The 15,701-nt window shown below is 46.2% G+C and overlaps 1 protein-coding gene across 1 annotated transcript in view; it reads right to left on the bottom strand.

Moving 5' to 3' along the window:
• Wipf3 (WAS/WASL interacting protein family member 3) overlaps window positions 1-14,787 on the bottom strand; it is an 80,628-nt gene extending 65,841 nt beyond the window's left edge. The window contains exon 1 of the mRNA XM_059257870.1: window positions 14,571-14,787. The gene's annotated coding sequence lies outside the window, so the exon portion shown is untranslated. The remainder of the gene's footprint in view (window positions 1-14,570) is intronic.
• Between the last annotated feature and the right edge of the window lie 914 nt (window positions 14,788-15,701).

Below are 15,701 nucleotides of genomic sequence, written 5' to 3'. Positions count from 1 at the left end.
CTAGGGGAAGAAGTTAACTACAGGAAGCCAACAGACCCAAAGCCAGCCAGCCAGACCCCAAACCTCAAAGCACTGACCAGTCTCACTTATGAGCGAGAACTGAGAATCATAAATAGGCAAAATTCAGCAACATTTAAAGTACAATTCATCAACCAAGTCCAGGCAAGGGCATTTCAGCTGGTATGGTGGTGCACACCTTTAATCCCAGCACTCAGGAGGCAGAGGCAGTCAGATAGATCTTTAAGTTTGAGGCCAGCCTTGTTTACAGAATGAGTTTCAGGACAGCCAGGGCTATGTGGAAAGACCCTGCCTCAAAAAACCAAAAGCGTGCACATTTCAAGCCCAAAACACCTATCGACATAATTTCTCATGGTAGGAACACCAACCAAAAAAAAAAAAAAAAAAAGAAAAGAAAAGAAAAGAAAAGAAAATCAGTGCCAGCAATATGGGCTGTGAGAGTGAAAGCTGCTTGCTGCCCAAGCCTGACAACCTGAGTGTGATTCCTAGAACCCATGGCAACCTGAGTGTGGTCCCTAGAACCCATGGCAACCTGAGTGTGGTCCCTAGCACCCAAGCAAAGTAGAATAGGAGAACCAACTCTACAAAGTTGTTCTCTGACCTCCGCATGAGTGCTAAGTTACACATACCCACACACATATCATACTTCTCTCCATATTATTTCCTTAGCTGTCACCCAATATAACAGCACAAAATACGTCATAGTAAATGAGAAAAGACTCAACAGATTCCAATTAAAGTCAGGAATAAATCAGGAAGTCACTACCTGATGTCATCATGCCAGAGGTAGGAGTCAATTCAGTTATAAAGGAAACAAAGCATATTTTTATATATTAGTTGGAAAAGAGGCTCACTTGCCCGCCCCCTCAAAAATATGGCAATGTACATGGAAAGCCTAAGAGAATCAGTAGGAAAATAACTTTGAATCATTAAAGGTGACTCTTCAGAACCAGTAAGCAAAATCTCAGCATTCACCTCTGTGTGCAGAAAACAGCTGCTAGAATATTGTGAGGAGACACTGTGCTCGTAAGTCAGCCTGAGAATATGGAACAGAACATGCAAATCCGAGGTGACCCTGTAAGACGAGGCTGAGCATTAGAGAAGATGCAGAAAAAACACATCTTACTTTCCAGCAGAAAGGACTGAACACCACACAGACGTTAACTCGTCTGTGTTGTGCTGTAAAGTTCAGTGACCACAGTGCAAACACCACTCATTTACATTTCAGAACTGGGCAGGCGACTCTGAAGTTCACACGCAAAACTCAAGTCCTTGGATAATCAAATGAACAAGCACTGAGAAGAACAGAGAGATACCTGGGTAATGAATCTGAGAGCCCCAAGCAGATGTATTTTTAGAAATTTTGGCTACAATTTTTTTTTTTAAAAGACAATGCATTGTGAGGAGGAGAAAGAAAGATATGTTAATCAATAAAAATAATTGAGAAAACTGGATAGCAAGCTAGAAACAGAGATGTCAGCGTAAGGATCCCATGCCTTGCCTTAAAATAAAATTCAAAGTACTAAAATGTAAACTTCTAAAAATGGAAACTATTATCATATGAAAAATATAGGAGATTTTAAACTCTTCACGACAAGGTGCGGAGGAGACTGCTCAGTGGTAAGAGCTCCAGCAAGCACTCGATGAAGCAGTGGAGGCCCAGATGTGTATCCTCCGCTCCCACATGAGAAATTAGTCGTGACTGTGCAGTTCCAGCAATGGAGGTGGAGACAGGAGGAGGATTCTGGCTTTGGGGGTCACTCAGCATCCCTGCCTCATAGGATTAAGGCTGAGAGCAATAGAGGACAACACTGATGTCATCCGCTGGTCTCTGTATATGTACACACACAGGTGCACACACCAGTACATTCATACACATGTGTCGTGCACATATGTGCCACATACACATACATACATGCACACCCTACACCCTATACATACAACACACACACATAAACTTTCATGACAGGGTTTCTCTGCGTAGCCCTGTCTGTCCTAGAACTGGCTCTGTAGACCAGGCTGGCCTGGAACTCACAGAGATCCACCTGCCTCTGCCTCCTGAGTGCTGGGATTAAAGGCATGTACCATCACAGTCCAGCCAGAAAGACCTTTTAAAAGCCATAAGAAAATGTTTCTGTGGTTAGTAAGTATATAAGTACATAAAACACAGTATCAAAGACATACATCACTACAAATTGGAGAAAAATCATACCGAAATGAGCATACTACAAATTAGGGGAAAACCATAGAAAATTAAAATTATGGTAAAATGGCTCTTTTATTTTCTATACAAAGACTTATAAGTTCATAGTAAAGATCAATAATGTAATAAAAATATATAAGGGACCTAAACAGTTCATAGTTAAGAAAAAGTATGGATGACATTAAAACACATTCAAAGATGCTCAACATTATGAGAAAACATGAGTGAAAGTCACAGAATACTGCTGTGTGCCCATCAGCTCAGGCAAGCTCAAAAACTGGATAAACACACACTGGAGAGAGTGTGGGGTCACCCCCTCTGATGTGCTGCAGAATGTGGGGTCACCCCCTCTGATGTGCTGGAGAGTGTGGGGGTCACCCCATCTCATGCACTGGACAGAGAGCACCAGTCACTCCCTCTCATGTGCTGGAGAGAGTATGGGGGAGTCACTCCCTCTCATGTTCTGGAGAGAATGTGGGGGTCACCCCCTCTGATGTGCTGGAGAGTGTGGGGGTCACCCTCTCTCACACTGGACAGAGTGTGAGGTCAAACATATCAAACTTTTACATGTGCTTTCCAATTTTAGGACGTTATCTTTGGGACACACCTATACTTGTGAGAAACAGTGTTCTTTAAATAGAAAAAGACCAGAAATAAAGTGTATGCCCTCCTATCAACTGGATATTAAGTTAATTCACGCCCTATGAAGATTAACTAGATAGCTGTTAAAAAAGAATCTAGTAGACTTGGGTGTGACAGTTGGCATCATCTCCAGGTTATAGTAAGTGAAAAAGCAGTCAGAGCACAGCAAACGCACACATTCTGGGGAGGTTTCTATTTATGCTGTGTATTTATATCCATGTTTATGATTACATTTGTAGGAAGCATCTGGAAGAACAGGAGCAGCTAGGTGGCCTGAGAACCCTCCGCACTGTGCACCCTTTCATACATTCGAAGCATCTGTGCAGTGTTACCTGTCCCCAAATTAAGGCCATGGATGAATAGATTAAATAAGAGCCTTGCTAGCCTTGCTTATTTGGAACTGTGAAGGGTTTTTTTTTTTTGTTTTTGTTTTATTTTGTTTTGTCTTGTTTTTTGTTTGTTTGGTTTTCTTAAGCTTCATACTACCTGGATCAGGAGACGTCTGTGTCTAAACAGGAAGTACAGATGAGTACAGGGGGAAAAAAATCAAAGCACTATCAACAGTGTACCTAGTGCTTCAGTTGAGCCTCACGGTCTGCTCCTCTGAGGACACCCACACAGCCACTGCCATCCACGGGGTCAGAGGGACTAGCCGAGCATGCTGGGAAAACAGGCAGAGGTGGAATGAATCTCTCCCAGTTTTGCCCATGGCCCCTAAGGTAACTTTTATAACACATCGTGAGGACTTCTCTATTGCAGCCTTCCTAAACAGTTTCCATTTTTGACTCCTTTTAACCCAAGAAGTTTTTATACCGCCTGGGGATACAGATATGTAAAAAGGGTATTAAAAAAAAAATCTAACATTTGATGAAAACAAGCATAAAGAAACCATGACCAAAATACACCATATGAGATTCTCAAAGAATTAGTAACAATAGTATATAAACAACAAAACTCCCTCAATTCTTTGATAATCATGTAATTTTGCCATTTATTAAGGATGAAAGCAAATTTGCATACTAATAAGATGGACTTGCTTTTTCATTTTTCCATAAAGAACTAAATCCTGACTGAAGTTTGATACTGTAGGATGTAGCTCATCTTCAATATTTTTCAGAGTTAATTGATAATTAGATTTTTTGTTGTTGTTGTTTGATTTTTGAGACAGGGTTTCTCTGTGTAACAGCTCTGGATGTCCTGGGACTCACTTTGTAGACCAGGCTGGCCTCAAACTCATAGAGATTCTCCTGCCTCTGCTCCAGAGTGCAATAATTTGATTTTATAATCAATGCTGAGATATCTCCTTCATGTAAAATTGTAGTAGAAAGTGCCAGAAGTGTATTTAGGGCCTGTTCTAGTTGGCTTTCTGTTGCTCTGATAAATCACTGGCCAGTAGCAACTTGTGGAGAAAAGGTTTATTTCATCTTACAGCTGACAGTCCTTCAGGAAGTGAGGTCAGGGCAGGAACCAACAGGCAGGAATTGAAGCAGAGGCCTTGGAGGAATGCCGATTGCTGACTTTCTCCCCAGGGCTTGCTCAATTTGTTTTCTTATCCATCCCATGATCACCTGCCTAGGGATGGCACTGCCCACCTACACCAATGGTCTGGACCCACCTACATCAATCATTAATCAAGAAAATACCCCAAAGACTTGCCTATGGGTCAATCTGACAATAGAAAATAGGCATTTTCTGAATTCATATTCCCTCTTCCCAGATAACCCTAACTTGTATTAAAGTGTCAAATTGAAAAAACAAAACAAAACAAAAAACTAAACAATACAGGGCCATTTCAGAAATTGTTGGAAATTTTATCTTAATCCTAAAGTAAAATTCTTTTTTATTTTATTTTATTTTTAAAGATAGGGTCTCACTATGCAGCCTTGGGTGACCTGGAACTCAATATGTAGACCAGGATGGCCTCAAACGCATGGATCACTACATTAAATGAATAAATCCAAACAGTAATTTTTAAAGTCAAATATCTGAACTAATTTGATAAGCACTGGGGAATAAATAAACCAGGTGTTCCTGTAAGAGCAGAAAACACTGAAACACTAAAGTTTACGACTTCACAATGCTGTGGAATCTGAGCTGAGATGTGATAGGTATCTTGGTGTTGGGTGGCGGAGTGGCAGGTGGAGTGACATTTGTGTGACCACAGCCACGGCTGCAGGAAGTTGTGCGACGCAATGCAGGCGATTGTATAATTTGGAATCAGTTTTTGGTCATTGCATGTTCAGGAACCTTTTAGTGTTATCACATTTCTGTGGCTGCCGCATTCAGTTACAGGACCCACAGTTTAAAGAGTTATACTCTTACTAGACAGGAATCATTTGTGAGTTGATTCCAGCTGGGAAGTCAATCCTTGCCGTCCATTACATGAGGAACACCACAGGATGCTAGCCACAAGACACACGGCTTGGAACTAACAACTGGTGGCTTTCTTCTTTCTCTAGAAAATCTGGACCCCCAGTTCCCACAGATAGATATTCTGGGCTAGTGTTCTTTAGTATACACACGTACGCACAGACATAATTTACATGGATAATGTGAACATAACAAAATCAAACACCATCCCTGAGAACCCATTGAACGTCCATAAATGCCAGATCAGCACACACCAGACATCAGCCCACTACACTTTTTGCTTTCTTTCTAGAATTCTGCTAATACATTTCTGGACCTTAGAACATACACATCCGTGTAAAAAACAGAGCAACAACTAACTGTAAACCATGCAAAAGCTGTTGAAATGTAGGGAGAGCAAATTTTCCATTCAGGATAATTGTCCATCTGTCAGGTTTAGGAGTTATGTCTGAGTGATTTAACTTTTCCTCTGCCTTACTGTAAAGCAGAACAATGGAAACAAAAATATCTCATTCAAATATCAAGGGAATATTAGAATAAACATCAGCTCTAAGTGACAATAGACATTTAAAACCAATTTCTCTCATTAAAAGGAAATAGAAAATATATTTCTCACTCTTTTCCTTGCTCCTCTCTCTCTCTCTCTCTCTCTCTCTCTCTCTCTCTCTCTCTCTCTCTCTCTCTCTCTCTCTGTGTGTGTGTGTGTGTGTGTGTGTGTGTGTGTAAATGTCTCCTGCTCCGATAGTGCACATTCATTTTTCACTATAGCTTTATTCCCTGATAGTCATGGTCAGTATCTACTTGATGGACCTCAGTCTGGGGTGAGCTCAATAGCAGAACACTTGATTAGCATGTGCCAAGTCCTGGGCTTGGCCCCCAGCGTGCCCAAAACAACCCTGAAAGGCATGCTCTAAGGATGCTTCGCTAAATAATTTATTAACAAGACAACAGGTCACATGTTCTGATCATGAACAGCAGTTACTTATACAACTCTCTTTCACTGCCATCCCTCAAAAAGAGAAACCCAACTCTGTGTGACATACATACAATGTCGGCCCCATTTCCAAGATGTGGAGAGGAAGGCTCAGACTGTAATTAACCACCATGAGAGGTAACAGCTGCAACATCACAAGGCCCAGGACACCTAGGTCAGTGTGACACTAGGCCTGTGCTCCTCTGCATCCAGCCTTTGCCAAGTGCATCCAAATCCATCTCCCCAGAGTCCGCAAAGGATGACACACGTGTACTGTTGCTCACTGACTCACAATAACTAAACATACTTATGGGGCACAGTATAATTTCATACATGTGTAAAATGTGCATTAATCATGCTTAATGCTTACTAAACTCCCACATGGTTGGTACTGTTCTTCCTCCTCTCTCTGCTTCTCCTCTTCTCCCTGCTCCTCCTCCTCCTCCTCCTCCTCCTCCTCCTCCTCCTCCTCCTCCTCCTCCTCCTCCTCCTAGCCCTCCTATTCCTTCTCTGCAATGATGGGATCAATGCCTGGCCTTGTGCATTCTAGGCAAGTGCTCGATCTACTACTGGGCCACATCTCTAGACCAGCATTATTATAATCAACAAGTAGAAACAAGTCTCAGGCCATCAGTTCATGGATACAGCACTATGCGACAATAAAAAGCCATGGAAACTGATTCACACTGTACTGTGGATTACTATGTAAGAAAAAACAACCACTCACAAAAAGGCTGTGCCTGTATGAATCCACTAAAGAATGTCCAGAATAGGTGGATCTAGAGTGAAAGGTAGATCAATGGTGGTCAGAGCTGAGAGGAGAAGCCATGGGAAAGGGTTTCTTTTTCCGATGATGCTGCATGATTCTGCATATTCTAATACTCACTGAAATTAAATACTAAAAAGGGTGATTTTTTAAGATGTGTAAATATCTCAGTGAAGCTGTAATTAAAAGATAGTGTGGCTTTATTCCCAGTAGGCAAGGCAGAATCCAGGGCACAGAGAGAGCATCAAGAGAAACATAAGCACTTTGGGAACGTGAAGTCAATGAAGGAACAGCTTCCACAGGTCATGAGCAAATATAAAAGATAAGAAGGAACCAGGGGTGGGCCTTCACTGACCACAGTGGTGGTGGGCTGGAGCCAGCTTTGCCCACTGCAGGGTGTGGCATACTGCTCACAGGGACAGGCTACCATGGAGCTTGGCTATGGGCTTTATTTTGTAAGGTTTTAGCTCAAACGCCATATCCCAGTGACTTTCATCAATCTGTACAATTGTATGTTAATAATCAGCAGGAAGGCAGACAGGCATTAGGACATGGGTAGACTTTGGGGTTTCATTCCTGGGGGCTGCGGATGGAATGCAGTCTGTAGAGAGGAAACAGTAAACATCACCACTAGCAAGGGAGACGGTTCAGTTGAGTTTGATTGACACCAATGGGAAACGCTGGGTGTCTGGAATTTGGAGAAGGACAAGGCCAGATAAACTCCAGGACACTCTGCCAGACCACCTTACTGTCAAAGAGAAGAGTCGGGAAGGGGAGCACAGGCAGAGAGGAGTGAGTCTGAGTCTTTGAAGTACTGTGGTGAGGAGAAATGTAGCTCTGAGACCCAGAAAGGGGTGGGGCTGCCTGAGAGGTCTAGGAATCTTCAGGCAGACCACACTTCCCTTTCCAGTACTCTGCCATGAAGATCTGGACCCTGTGACATTTAAAATGACTGAGTCACCTCACAATTGCTAATTAAGTCAGGGCCATGACTAACAATGGCACTGCTAGTCACTACCCACTAACCACCCCCTCCTCTAATGGGGCGGGGAGGGGAGGTGGATTTACCCAGCTGAAAAGATTTGCTTTCTCGGACTCTTACACTTCAACAATCTTGTGACATCATTCTGCCCAGTGAGATGTGTGTGGAAGTCTGGAGAGGTGGTCATTTCCTGAATAAAAAGAAAAAACCTCTGTGATAGAACAACGCCAGCCTTCAGCCACTGTGTTCTCCTTTTCCTCTTAACCTAGACTGTCCATGCAAAGCCAGAGATGCAGCAGCCATTCTGTGACTATGAAGCAACCAGACTTAGGATGAAGTATGGCAAACTAAAGAGGGAGAAGCAGAGATGGGAAGGGGCCGGTCCTGGTCCCTGTGTGAGCTCCATGCAGCAGCCCCAGATGGCCATTACTGGGAAGTCAGGTTCTACACAACAAATAACCCATCTCCCTGTAAGGTGGGTCCAGATGTGCGCACTCTTCCTGTTTGTTTCGGCTGCTGAATGCAATCCCCACCGAATCAAGTCATATCTGGGCATCACACACACACACACACACACACACACACACACACACACGCACACACACAGACACACACACACAGACACACAGACACACAGACACACACACACACACACACAGACACAGACACACAGACACACAGACACAGACACAGACACACACACACACACACACACACACACACACACACACACACACACACGGTGGGCCAAAACAATGTGACTACCAATATTTTAGCTTGAAAACGTTTAAAACACATTTACATTGTTTATTTTTCCTAGCAGTGTCTTTCTTCTCTCTAAATTGGAAGCTAAAAATGTTGCCAGTGGAATGGGATTGCTCAGTGGTTGAAACGTTTGCCATCCAAGCATGAGGACCAGAGTTCAGATCCCCAAATGCCAGGCGGGATGGCCAGCCTATAATCCAGCCTTGGAGGCAGAGACAGGGATCTCCAGAACAAACTGTCTAATGAGACTAGCCATATTGGTGAGCTCTGGGCTTGATTGAAAGACTCTGCCACAGTTAATAAGAGCAATCAAGGTTGAGTCCCAGCCACCTTGGGCCTCCACATGCATGTACATCCGTATGCATGCACATCCACACATATGTGCCCACAGACATACAAACATGCATGCACATATACCCACATGAAAATGGAAAATAACTTTCAGGTACAGCAAAGCATTGGCTGCAAGTATGAAGAAAATCCACAAACACAGTCGTCTGTTAATGGGGCTGTGCTCCCAAACACCCTCAGGTCTTTTCTGGTTGACTAATGTGGTTCACATAAACAGCTTCAGCCAGAACCTGTTCACCTGACTCTGCGAAGGATTACCATCTCTGGAAGGAGGAATCTTTCCTCTCCCTCAGGCATATGGCTGAGAAAACATCAAATCTCTGGACCAAAGTGCCCTGGCCTTTTACACAGGTGTTCTCTTGGGCTGTGCACTGGCATGCCATCTCCAGAACTACAGTCAATAAAGTTCCAGGAAACATGTACTGTCCTCTTCCACAAAACTCCCATTGTCTGTAGGCAAGACCATGCTGAAGACTCGGATCTCCATGGCAACAGGGCTGGCCGTAAAGACCTGCCAGGGGAAAGTTATCTCAGGTTTCAGGACCAGGAAGAGCTGGTGGCACATTGTGTTTATCTCAGGGTTGCTGTAGATTGGGTAAAGATTTGTGTTTTCCTTTTTGCTTTGGCTGCCAGGAGACTCTGACCGGCTTTTGATTCCATCTGGAAACTGCGTTCACCATATAATACATTCCTGCTGCAAAGGTTATCTCTGACTTGATCTCACTTTCTACCCTACGAGTTCCTTTTAGCCCAGTTCATCACGAGTTTTCAGTTGCTCACTACCTACTTTTGGTAAACTCCATTGTTTTATGGAATGGGGACCATGCAGGGCCCATAGTTAATAAAAGGACCAGGTTACCTTCATGACAAACGTGTCTGTAATTCGTTGAGAATCACCATGAATACAACACTGTCCTATTTACCGAAGCTGTAAGGCCTTTTCACTAGTCCTATTTTACAGAGAGAAAACTGAGTCACACAAAACTTAAGGGGTTTGCCTAAGATCATGTAGCAAATCAGTGATAAACGCAAGTTAAGGAGTTCTAAAGTGACTACCACACAGATAACACTCAGTTTCTATTTGCAAGAAGTGGAAGCATTCTGACTTCACAGGTTGAACCTAAAAATCCGCAGACCTCACATCCCATCTCTACCATCAGGCCAGAGGATCCCGGGCAACAAAGGGACTACGACAGCAGGACAAGCCAAACAACCAATGATGAAAAGGCTCTTGGACCTGTCAAAGGCATGCATTCATTCATTCATTCATTCATTCATTCATCAACTCTTAGGGAGCATCTGTCATATACTGGCATGGTGCCAAGGCCAGAAACAGAGAAAGTGGGTTTAGCATCTGCTCTCTGGGAACTGAGAGGAGATAAAGGAGAGGCAGCTAGGTCAAGGACATGGTGGGGTTAGGATGAGGAGTTCAGAGTAGAACAGCACACCATCATTCTGAGAGTTTAGTCCTTGGCGAGTTCCCTTAAACAGTGGAGGGGCTGGAGAGATGGCTCATGGCTCTTGAAAAGGATCTCAGTTTGGTTTCCAGCCCCCACATCAGGCCTCACAAATGCTTATTATAACTCCAGCTCCAAGGGATCCGACGCCCTCTGCTGGACTGTGATGGTACCTGCACACACACAATGATTAAATCTTCACAACATCAAATACCAAAAGAGTGGGAGGAAGAAGACTAAGCTCCCTGGGAAAGCTCTTGGGATGGTTTTGCATCTCTCAGACTCTTAGCTTAGCCTTGGCAGGAGTTAGTCATGAAGCTCTTAGGAACAGTGGATAGCAGCCCGGGTGTCTTGCTCCGAGGGCACACTGATCTGCGGCCACCTGTGTCTCCTCCCAGCTCAGCCTGGAGCTGCCTCTAACTTCCGCTCCAAAGATGGGTCTGGCTGTTTCTTCTGGGTACGGCCATCTGAAACTCGTCCTGTTCCTGGAATCCATCACCCGTAAAGGATGGGATGAACAGCCCTTCTGGACGCTCCCGCGCACTTTCCCAGGGGTGTCTGGCTCACTCAGTGCCCACACACCATTTTTACCACATTTGTCCTGTTTCACTCGATCCCACTTGATGTGTGAACACTCTCGTTCACGACGCAGTCCCTGGCTGCATACCTGGTGTGGGAAAGCCCCTCTGCTGTGCCCCCCACAAGAAGGAAAGAGCTAGCTCAAATAGCAAGGAGAGGTTTCAAGTGCATTAGTGGAGGAAGCCAGGGAGAGACACATGGTGTGCCTGATGAACATCAGTGTGAGCTAAAAGGCTCCTCGGCTCTGTGTCGTGACAAAGGAACTAATCAATCATTTTCTCACCAAGCTGAACTCTGATTTACTAGTTTCCTCTTCAAGTTTGTTTTGTCATATGCTATCAGCCAAGTTCGTCAAATATTACGATTCCTTTCTAAATATTCCAGCAGCCAGATGGCAGCAGTATTTTCATGAGAAGGCCCAACTCACCAGGAGATAACTTTGTGACAGGCTCGCTGCTGAGGGGACCCACCCACAGGTGCCTTGGTAGCCCTGCTCAGGGGTCTCTACCATTAAACCTCATGGTCACAAGAAGATAAACATTCAGTGTGCTGTCAGGAACTTGTGGTAAAACAAAAATGTTTCTATGTCTCTAAGTTCGGGACTTAGAACAGATATATAAGGTCACTAGATCACACATCGGAGCAAATTTCTCAGGACTTCACTCTTTTTAAAATGTGACTGGGTCCTGAAAATTTATCATGCATCCAGGAAAATAAATTTCATTTCTTTTATTGAGTTATTTTTGTAGGTTGATTTTACATTTTCCCTTTTCTTTTTCTTTTCCTTTCTTTCTTTCTTTCTTTCTTTCTTTCTTTCTTTCTTTCTTTCTTTCTTTCTTCCTTTCTTTCTTTTGTGTGTGTGCGTGTGTGTGTGCGTGTGTGTGTGTGTGTGTGTGTGTGTGTGTGTGTGTGTGTGTGTGTATCCCATTGAACGCTGGAGGTTAGAAGACAACTTGCAGGGATCAGTTCTCTCCTTCCAGTCCATGGCTTCTGGGACTTGAACTCGGGCTTGGCCCGGGCTCCTTTGCCCACTGAACTATCTCGTCTGCCCCTTTGTAGATGTTTAAGCTTTAGCACTAATGGGCAGGTATCTGTCAAGCACAGAAGGCAGGAAAAGTCGAGGCTTCCTGGTGAAAACTCTCTGTTCCTCTGTGTTAATCTCATTTGGTGTTACAGCCCTTTCCCCGGCTCTATTATTCCTTTTTTCGTGTGGTGTTTTGGAATGACTGCAAAATCTCAACCTGTACTGTATGGCTGCTGAACAATAATCGCCTAAAAAGAGCGCTGCCAGGCTGGGCCAGCTGGCTGTCTCCCATTCCTGAAACTGAATGTTCTTAGACACACACTCCTCCACCCCTTCTGCTGCTGGCTGACTTAGTGGAGCACCATGTCACACTCACAAGTGCCTGAAAACCAAGGCTCCTGGAAGGACTAAAAAGGGGTGCGCAGCAGCTCTTCAGCTCTCGTAAGGCAGCCCTGACTCCTCTGCCCAGATCAGGGTACCCAAAAACGGCATGTGTATGGTGCATTTCCAGTTTGAAGTCTACAGACCTTATCCTCGGCTTCCTTGAGCAACTCAGTTAACCCCTGTCTGTGTTACTCATCTGTGAAAAGGCACAACAATTAGAGGGAACCACAGGACTCTGGAGTTAATGCATGCAGAGGCATCTAGTGAAACATCCTGCAGCACCCGGCCATTTCCTGTAACTTCTACTGGTTTTTTTTTTTTTTTTTTTTTTTCTCCCCTGCCCTTCTCCCTATTTTTCCTGGTTTGGTTTCTGTGGGTTTAAAATGCATCTCTAAAAGTACATTAGCTGGAAACCTGCAGCAGTCCGTGCGCTGCCACGGCCAATGCCCTTCAGCATCAAATGCTCACTTAAGTTGTTATTGGAGTAAAAAATGACACGAGTCTCATGCACAAATCTAAGGCACATAACTTCCTGAGGGTCTATGTATGTATGTCTAGACCCAGAGCGCCTTGAAGGCCTGCCCAGGACAGCAGGAAGCCCAAAGGCAGCCCGGCTTCTGATTTCCACCACTACTCCAGAGAAGATAGCTTTCAGAAGAAGTCTGGGACTGGACAGTTCGGGGTGAAAACCCTGGTCTTGTAGAGGACGGGGTTCATTTCTAGCACCAATAAGGTGGCTCAGATGTATCCATAACTCCAGTTCCAGGGGATCCAATGCCCTCTTCTGACCTCCAGGGGCACTAGGCACACACATGGTGCATAGACATACATGCAGGCAGAAGACTCATACAAAAGGTAAAACGCGTAAATCTTTAAAGTAAGGCTGGAGTCTCAGTGGTGATTATAATACTGACTGGTGGCATGCCTCTTCTGATCCTCTCTGAGGTGACCAACGATTCTAGCAAGGAGGAGGCCGAGGCACGCAAACTTTTAAAGTTACACAGGTCTGTCCAACAAAGGTGCTCCTTTACATGTCAGGGCCCCAGGCACAGAGAGTGGAATGGAATACCAACGTCCAGTCAGTAACATTCCTCAGAGTGTTCCCAGAGTCTGAGAGATACTTCTAATGTGCTTAGGCCACTGGACAGGCTTCCTGGATTCTCTTGCAGAACATCTATCCAATTAGAGGCTCTCAGTCCTCATACTCAGGCTGGCACTCCAGGTATGCAAAAGGCACTGTTCCCAAGGAATGGTGCCAGCCAGCATGCCCCTCTCCCAAGTTTGCCCCCTGCCCCAATCGAGCTCCTGGCTAGGTATCCAGGGTATTGGCCACAGTTACCCAGCCCTTCACACCTCCAAAGGACTTTAAAGACCGTTTGTGGCCAGCTGTAAATAGATAGAGATAATGAATAAACACACACTCTCTGGCTCCTGACCTCTGAAGCTTTCAGATAAGCCTTGGGGGAGTCAGGACACCAGGGCTCCTGACCCAGCTCTGTCGCCAGGAGCTGTGTGACCTTGGATAAGTCACTTCTCAACTCTGAATTGGCTTTCTCCCTGAGGGCTGCTCCAGTATCCTCAAGTCCCTTCCAACTGTGCAGGTTCCCAGATATCTCCTACTCACCAGGACCCTTCCTAGGAACAGCCCTAACCCCAGAGAGACCTACCCTTTTGTTCTCGGGGGTGACGTGAGGAAAGAAAGCAGAGCCCCTTGGGGCACCAGGCCTAGGAAGCCTCCGTGCCAGAAGCTGCTTATGGGAGAGTGTTGTCCTGGGAGGTCACCCGGCAGCCCTGAGGTGACCTGGTAGTCGCCATGGTCCCTTTCTGACCCGGTGCGGGCGGGGAGCGGAGTGGTCGGCGCTAGGGTTGCGCAGAGCAGCGCCTGGACCGTAGTCGCGGCTGGGGACTGTAGTCTGGAGGGGTCCCTGGACACTCTCACGAGCCCAGCGTCCGTGACACCGCCGGAGGCCACTCCGCCTCGGGACTGGCCCCACCACCCCCTCGACAGCGCGCGTCTGCCACTCCACCCGGGGCCCAGACTAAGCGGAGCCGCTACCTGCAGCTGGCCCTGGCCGAGCCGACCGGACTGGAGCTGGCGCCGCCGCCCCCGCCGTCCCCGCTGTCCACTCTCGGTCTGCGGACCGTGCCTGGCGTTGTCGCTGCGCGCCTGGCTGAGCCGGGCTCTGAGCTCCCCGCTCTCTCTGAGCTAGGCTCTGGCGCTGCCGGGACGCGGAGGCGGAGCCGCCGCCCCCACCTGCTTGCTGTGGCCGCCCCGGAGCCGCGCCGCCTGGCGCACGGGGACGCGGCCCAGCGGGCGGGGTCGCTTTGGCACACTGGGGGCGGGTCCCGGGCGCGCGGCGGCGCACCTCCCAGGTACAGAGTCCCAAGCGTGAGCCGTGCAGACAGTGGGGCCTAGGGCTGGAGTTCTCCGCACCACCACCTCGTCAATGTATTCCAAACATTTCCGAGCCCTCGCTAAGTCCCAGACAGTGCCATAAGCAAGGGGACAAAGGAGAACAGGAAAGCTTGCTGTTCTGATGAGGATGAGCAGGTACAATACAGAGGCAAGAGGATATCCAGTATGCACATGTAGAGGGGTACCCTATTCAGACTGGGACTTGGGGTGGGCAGAGAAGCTTGCTCCAGGAGAATGAAAGGTGAGCACAAAATATATCCTGGTAACACGGGGAGGTAAGTAGCTTCAATGGAGGCTGAAGGGGAAAGAAGGCAGTTTGAAAACTACAATAATAAGCCTTCGGAGTGAAGTTGGGTGGCCAGCAAATCGCTGTGCCACTTCACTGTCTCACGGTCTGGTGCTTGGAGGATGCAGGTTTGTGCCCGAGGCTGCGTGTGCACTGAGCTCCAGGTGCAGCAATACAGGCCGGCATTCCCTGTCTGTCATGTCTTAAGCATTCCTGCCTTGGTGAGCTTGTTGCTCTGCAAGGTCCTACAGTGCGCTAACTGAAGGAGGCGGGCTCTCTACCTTTAAAACCCTGGTCCAGTGCTCACAGGAGGTGTTTGGGAACACACATGAGGGAGTCAATGCCAGCAGCTTGCTACCACACAGGATTGCAACCTATCTCTCTAGTCACATGGTCAAAGTATGTATCCCCAGAAACCGTCAGCTACTTCCCTAATTACTCATGTTTATAGCCTGACAGGCTTAAGGTTATATCAAGGATTAATA

The sequence above is a fragment of the Peromyscus eremicus genome, chromosome 3 (genome assembly GCF_949786415.1).
Source record: "Peromyscus eremicus chromosome 3, PerEre_H2_v1, whole genome shotgun sequence".
NCBI classification, from domain to species: domain Eukaryota; kingdom Metazoa; phylum Chordata; class Mammalia; order Rodentia; family Cricetidae; genus Peromyscus; species Peromyscus eremicus.
The sequence above is the reverse complement of the archived record's forward strand: the minus strand, read 5'-3'. Positions and strand labels throughout refer to the sequence as shown.